This window comes from Vulpes lagopus, chromosome 22 (assembly GCF_018345385.1).
Source record: "Vulpes lagopus strain Blue_001 chromosome 22, ASM1834538v1, whole genome shotgun sequence".
Taxonomy (NCBI): Eukaryota; Metazoa; Chordata; class Mammalia; order Carnivora; family Canidae; genus Vulpes; species Vulpes lagopus.
In genome coordinates this window covers 4,818,740-4,826,290 of record NC_054845.1, presented here as the reverse complement: position 1 = coordinate 4,826,290, position 7,551 = coordinate 4,818,740, and the positions used below count along the sequence as shown (strand labels likewise).

Sequence of the window (7,551 nt, the reverse complement as noted above, 5' to 3'; positions counted from 1 at the left end):
TATCTAGATTTACTCCGCTTTTACTAAAAGAAGGAAGATCCTTGAGATGAAGGTCAATTTAGCAGGTACTGTGATGCAAAAGCAAAATAGCCCCCCAAAAAACACACAAAATACTAGTCTTTCACATGGTTGATGCATCGTCATTCATATTTGGTAATGGCTAGATTTATAAGCACTGCAATTTTATTTGACAGATAATTTTTGAAACTAGAATGCGTGTTCCAAAAATTTGATTGCTATTCTTTAGCAGAAATAATTTTGTTACCGCCTTTAACAGAATCTCATTACAGAATGCCTTGGGGAAGGGGTGGGACAGATAGGAATAAAATGAAACAAACAAACAAACAAACAAACTAGAAACACTTTCTTAAAGTAATAACAAGGAATGGATCTTAAAAGTATATCATTTTTATTAAAACACTACTTTGGGATATCAAAAACCTTTATGACATACACATTTACATTCCTTTCTGGTAAGATTCTGGACAAGTAGTTTTATCTAAGTGACTAAATTATATAAATCGAATCATCATACTAATTTTAGAGATCAAGCAGAGCTAGAGACACAGAAGACCTTATATTACTAATATTAGAAGTATTTATTAAAGAACTTCAAGTAGTCACCCAAAGTAAAAGAATTGTTTTGATGATGAATAATCCACAATGCTTTATTGAATTTTAAAAAGTTAGATTTATATGCTGGGTACTACTCTACAATGTAAAATAATGTAACAAACTAATATAAAAGTAACCTTTCTAAGAAGCTATAGTGGTGTTTATTTACAATAAATTACACATTGCATTATTACAGATTGTCTGGTATTAGTAGCTTACACATAATTAATTGAATAATGACTGTTTCACAAAGTAGATAACCAATTTAAAAATGGCTAAGAGACCAATAATAGTAAACATGTAGCAAGCAAATCTCTATAAATCAACAGAAAATTTCATTCAAATTATACAAGACCTACTGTATTCAATTCATGCTGGGGAATTTGTAGAAAAATATAATACAGATTTTTATCACATTCCAAATTCTGTGTCCCATAGAGTAAATATTTATGTTTAGGAAGGAGAGAAATCCAGAGTGAAAACAGGTTTTGAAAAAATTGAAAGATTAATTTTTAAATGCTGTTGGTACACAAGATGCAAAGCATGAATACAGAAAAATGAGAATCTTCTTCCAGTTTAGGTTGTAAACTTGAATACATCAATGGCAGCCCATAGGCACAAGCAAATAGTGATCATAAAATATTATGTTTGCAAATAAGTAAAATATATAAAGAGAAGTATATTTGACATGTACTCAGTAAATTATATAAAAATAGATGGCTGAATTGAAATTTAAATATCAGCTAATTAGTGTGCTGTAATTCTCCAAACATACAAAGTAAACCTAATCATCAGAGAGTAACTGAGTAGTCGCCTCTTTATTGGTGTCCTTCTCTAGCAGGAGTAGTACTAGGATTTAATATTAGTAGTAGCATAAGGAAACACTAACTGCACCATATCCATGACTTAGCCCAATAGGGATCCATTTCTCACACATGTGAGGACAAATGAGGGTATTCTTGGTCAGCATCAGTTTTCATCTTATGGATTTGGCTGTCCTCCGGGTCATCTGAATCCAGAAAGTACCTAGGGAAGACCGAAGGTGGGAAGTCACACCTGCAGTTCTTAACTGCCTCAGCCCTAAAACAATACAAATTACTTTTTCTCATGCTCCTTTGGTGAGGGCTTGGAAATGGAGCCCTGGGCTGAGGATACTCTATCATGGAAAGGGAAGCACCAATTTTGCTGGGCAGTTAGCCATTTTTCCACCAGAATGCAATACAGCCAAGTTTATTTTCTATGTAGAGATAATTAGGATAAAAATTAATTTTCTTCAAGTATTAAGAAAAATTTTGAAGTAAAGATTAATTCATTACACACACATCCTACTATGTGCTTCTGTGGATAGACTTAACCACAAAAGGCTGGAAATAGCCAGAACTGTTCCACTGAAATAAGAAATGCAACTGCATTATGCTAATACCTAGGCATGACATGAAATGAACTGATAATAATGTTGGTTTGTAACCACGAATCCCCCCAATTTCAGGGCAGTTTGTACCAGTTTGTCACATGGTTTAATGATAACAGTGAGATTGCTGATTTGCCCATGGTCTCTGTAAGACACCTAGAGAAACCCCACCAGAGACTCCATTTGGTCATGTAGAGATATTCTGAGTCTTTTAAAATAAGGTCTGTTTTCCCTATTAACTTACATTTAATGGGTTGGTGAATTAAGTCTATGCAAGTTTGATGACTCATCTCAAATTGTACAAGAGGTCAGTGGTTGAGTCATATTTCTTGGTGAAGGCATAGCTCTTTTTTCCTTGAAGACATTTGGCAGCCCTTTTGCAGAAATATTTTGCAAAGCTGGTGGGTGGTTAATAGGGAAAACAGACCTATATTTTAAAAGACTGAGAATATGCCATAAAATTTTAACACCCATTGAGATTTTAATAGGTGATCTGAAGAGTCAGTTTCTGTGATCAAATATATTTTTCAAATGATAACATTTTATTTTTTATTTTTTTTTCAAATGATAAAATTTTAAAAACTTAATTTGTTGCTGTTACTTTCTGTTCAAGAAGTTTATTTTTATTTTTTATATAGAGGTATTCAGAAACTTCTTATTTAATTTTAAAACACTTGACTGTGGAATACCTTTGTCCTAGCATATGTATTTACAACTTATGAGGTATTGATATGCTACTAAATAATTTATGGAACGCTGATTATTATTTTTTTCCCCAAATTTTATTAAATCCACCAAAGTGGATTACAGTGGAGTGAGAGGTTATATTAATCTGTTCAGTTGAAATTAATTTGTTCTTTACTCATGTTCTTATGGCCCATTATTTAAACAACTACATATTTATATTATGAATAGCATATAAATGTTCCAGGAAGATAAGGATGTCTTTTTCCATTGCAGAATCATCTGTCGGTTTATTGTGCCAAATAGTTCCTCAAAACGTTGATGTCAAAATCCAGAATGTAATTCGAATGCATTGTTCGAGATGAATAAACCTTCATCTCTTTCTTATAAGGAATGATTATAATTTTAGTTAATAACATTATTAAAATGACACTTCAAGGGGTACATTATGAATATGTCAATACTTATCTCTCTTTGTCTATATTTATTCACTTATTTTCCATTCTTCTACATCCAAAAAATGTAGAAGAGGTTATCTTTATTGCTTGTTGAATTTATCAAATTCTGTCATGAACTGCAGTTTTACTCTGATACAGCTTACCTCATAGACTTTATATCTTTTCTAGTAAGATTTTGGTGAGATTTCTCAAGATATTAGGTTATCTGTACACCCACTTTTCTTTGAATACTCTCTGCTCCTCCTCCAGTAATACTGGAGTCCCTGTAACTATGCTCCTGGAACATGATTCCATCTCACCTGCATAAAACAGAGTCAGACACATAAACTAGGGAGTTGTTGACTGTTATGGACTGAATGTTTGTGAACCCCCCAAATTCATATGTTGAAATCCTAACTCAATGTGATGATATTAGGCAATAGGGCCTTTGGGAGGTGATGAGTCATGGAGTGGAGCCTTTAGGAATGGGATTAGTGCACTTAAGAAACAGACCCAGGAGTCCTCATATCCCTTCTGCCATGTGAGAACATAGAAAGACAAAGAAAAATCAAAACCAAAAAACCTCCACCTGACTATGAATCAGGAAGTGGGCCCTCACCAGACACAGAATCTGCTGGTAAGTTGAGTTTTAACTTCCCAGCCTCTAGAACTGTGAGAAATAAATTATTGTTGCTTAAGCCACCCAGTCTGTGGTTTCTTTTCGCTGTTGTTATAAGGGTCTGAACTAAGATAGCTATCCTAATGTTTTGTTTTCCCGGGGAGATGGAAGGTCGGAGGTCAGGCTGTCTGGTGGGGAGAGAAGGTACTAGAGGAGCAGATGCAGGCGCCATGCAGTGGCCTCTGCAGAACACGTAATTGTGATATCCCATGACCAGCCACATAGCAAACACTGAGGGCTGTAAATTTTGACCTGCATTTGCAACCTAGTTGGGGGTTTTTGTAGAACATGGATAAAGTTTAGGTGCCTACTCACTGATTTTTGTAATTTTAGATCATCAAAATGGATATTTTAGTTAGAGATAGGGCTTGTTTGGAAACCAGAAAAAAATTAATAAAATAGCTTTGGCACTATTTATAGTTCTATTATAAAGTAAGGTTGTTACCAAGCCTAGTTATGCTCGCTAAAACCGACATTATGAAATGAAGTTCACCATAACTGGAATCTTTTAAGAAATGCAAAACTGTATAGTTAGTGTTTTTTAAAAAAACATTTGGTAATGTCATTAATAAATTAAAAATGCTTCATATTAAACAAATGATTACGAATGACAATGGAAGTGTAATTGACTTAACTTCTGACTTCATTAATAATTTTCTTCTCAAAATGTTTCCAACTCATGGATTTGGTTTGTTTTTCATTTTCGGCAGCATGGCTCTTTGAGAGTAAAGTCCTAACTTTTTTAAGACTTACAAATGTTTGAAAAATTCAGTCTTTAAGCAAGATAGTTATTTTTCCAAATACATTGGGCTCTTATTCTGATTTAGAGTATCTCTCTGGTGTGTTTATTGTAACATACATCTTCCTACATCATGTGACTCGATGTCCAATATGTAAGGTATGATTATACTTCATTTCAGGAGCAGGGAAAGACCTTGCGTGATAGTGATTAGTTTGACTGGAAAAATGCAGAAGACAAAATATGTGTTGGTCTTTCATTTATTTTTTTCTCTTTTTCTTCCTATTTTTGTGCTTTTTTTGTGAGACATTTTAATTAGCTATCCCTGAAGTACAGTAACCTATATGATATAATCTCTCAAAATGAAAAGGTCATGCCTAAATGGGGAAGATGGTGAACCTGATTTGAATCTCATCCTAAAAATGTCAAGAGATGTTTCTAAAGAACTTATAATTGTTCCTCTATGTATTTTCTTTGCAAAAGGTCTATTAAAGTGGTAGCATTATGACAAATGCTCAAAAACGAATGACCAAAAATTCTTATTCGTTTGTTAACTTTAAAATCAGATATACTAGGAAAAGACATTTTCCTACCTCCTATGATAGTTATTTGTTGGTGTCTATTTTTTAAAGGTTTTTATTTATTTATTCTCGAGAGAGACACAGAGAGAGTCAGAGACATAGGCAGAGGGAGAAGAAGGCTCCCTGCAGGACCCCAGGATCATGCCCTGAGTGGAAGACAGACGCTCAATCGCTGAGCCACCCAGGTATCCCACTTGTTGGTGTTTAAACTATTGCTATTAGGCACTGAAGAATAGGATGAAAGATGAGTTTATTTTTGTTCTCTTTCCTAGTGCTACTCCCTACAGAATCAACCAGTAGGGAGGAATTGTTACTACTCACCTCTTCGATTTATTTCAGTTCATTTCTTTCTTTCTTTTTTTTTTTTTTTGAGTTCATTTCTTTCAGTTCAGTATGGTTTCATGTATATTAGTTCATTTTTCCAGCAATATATCAGAAACTACACAGAAAGAATAATGAGCAAGTTATTTGAGTACAGTGTAAAAAATCCCCACTGGTATTTTAGTTCAACTACACATGAGGGCATGTCCTGGTAACTCTCTCTGTTTTTCCTCCAAGAGATAACACATTACTCTTTTTTTATCTCACATGTTTTCATTGGCTTTTACTTCACATACACCCGGATCCACACAGAACGTTTCATAGTTCACACCACTATGGTGGGCTTAGGATGGCCATGGAAGCCCATTAGAACAATAAAACAAATTGAGTTTGGTTCCAAATGATGGGGAAAAAAATCTCCTTATTTTGATTAGCCTTAAAATCTGGGGACTTCCAGTAGCCATCTTGAAACCCATCTGAGAGTGGAAGCAGGTAGAGGAAATGCATTGAAGAAATAGAGAAACCAGGTTGTGGTGATATACTTTGAGCTCCAAGTTGAGCCCAGACCTGAGATTTTCAACAAATGAATTACATGATCTAAATTTTTCCTTTCTTCTCTTTAAATCAGTTGAAGCTGAGTTTCTGTTATTTGCAAAGTAACATACTTTAAGAGATACACTAGATGTAAAAACACTGAAATAATTTATGAGAGGAAAGGTCAGCATTAAGAAGGATTAATACATTTTACTTGAAGAACATGTGTCTTGAGTTCAACCACTTATCTTTCTTGTAGACAATTTATAGGTGGGTCTTGTTTTGTTAATTCACTTAGACAGTCTCTGTCTTTTAATTAGTATATTTAGATCACCCACATTAAAGGGATTATTGATATAATGAGAGTATTATCTACCATATTTGTAACTGTATTAGCAGGTAAGAGGAATTGAAGTAGGTCTTTAGTGTGAGTTTTTGTAGTTGTTTGCTTTTATCCGTATAGGAGTTAGGACACGTTTATTGTTTGCTGTAGTTGTATTGTCAGACCCTACAATTTCTTCTAGTGTCCTTGTTTCTGACTCTTCTGTTGTCTTAGAATTTTCCTGGTGATTCCTTAGAGTCTGAGGCATATAGGTCTTCTAGTCGCAATCCTTCATATCATCCTGGGGTTCTTTTGATGCTGTGGTAATGTGTGAGGGAAGGATTGTGTGCTCTAGGCCTATGATTAGCTATGATCAGGCTTCAAATGAGCCTGAATTGGGTATTTCTCTTCCCTCAGGTTGGTTAATCTTTGGTAAACAAGTTTTCTCAAGGGTAGGCCTTGTTAAGAAGAGTGGAGAGCTCTGAATATATTTCAAAATGGTTACTTTTCCTCTCCTCCTTCCTGAAGTACAAAGAGATTTTTCTCTAGTTTTCACAGTAAGAATAATGGGTTTCCTGGAGGTGAAACTCACAAGAATGTGGGGATCCCCTACTATTGGGTTTCTTCGGAGTTTTTAATTCCTGAGCTAGTCTCCCCTGAGCCTACAACAATTTATCAATTACGTTCCACAGCCGTCGGCCTGCTGATGTTGGCTTCAGCTGCAAGCTATTGCTCCTGGGCTTCTCTTCTGGGAAACTGTGATACTCTGAATGCGCTAGTCGGTCTTCCAGACTTGGGGCAGTAATTTGCCCTGTGACTTTAATTCTGAGTCTAAGGAGAGTTGTTGAATTTTGTTCATCTTTTCTCATGTCAGGACATGAGTAATGACTTCCATGCTGCTTACATGTCAGACCAGAAACTAGAATACTTCAAGGACTTATCTTTCCAACAACGAATTTCTCCTAATTATTTTCAGAAACTATGAAGTCTTGGTCACAAAATCTCCATGGTAGAAGAGTATATCCATTGAAAGAGGCCTTAATTCTCATGTATCGTAAGGTAAGTTTAGATTCAGATTCACTAAACATTATTATGTGCCAGAGAGCTTGGGAGGTGCTTGTATGTCTTTTTTGTGGCCTCAGTTTTGTGATGTAGATATGAGACTGGATGGAGGTTAAAACGATGGATTCCAGAGACACATTGTGTGAGTTTGAATCCCAGCTACAGC

The 7,551-nt window shown here is 35.0% G+C and overlaps 1 long non-coding RNA gene across 1 annotated transcript in view; it reads left to right on the top strand.

Moving 5' to 3' along the window:
* Positions 1-3,633: 3,633 nt before the first annotated feature.
* LOC121480739 overlaps positions 3,634-7,551 on the top strand; it is a 35,631-nt gene continuing 31,713 nt past the window's right edge. Inside the window, exons 1-2 of the long non-coding RNA XR_005985094.1 lie at positions 3,634-3,784; positions 7,300-7,382. This is a non-coding gene — a long non-coding RNA (uncharacterized LOC121480739). The remainder of the gene's footprint in view (positions 3,785-7,299; positions 7,383-7,551) is intronic.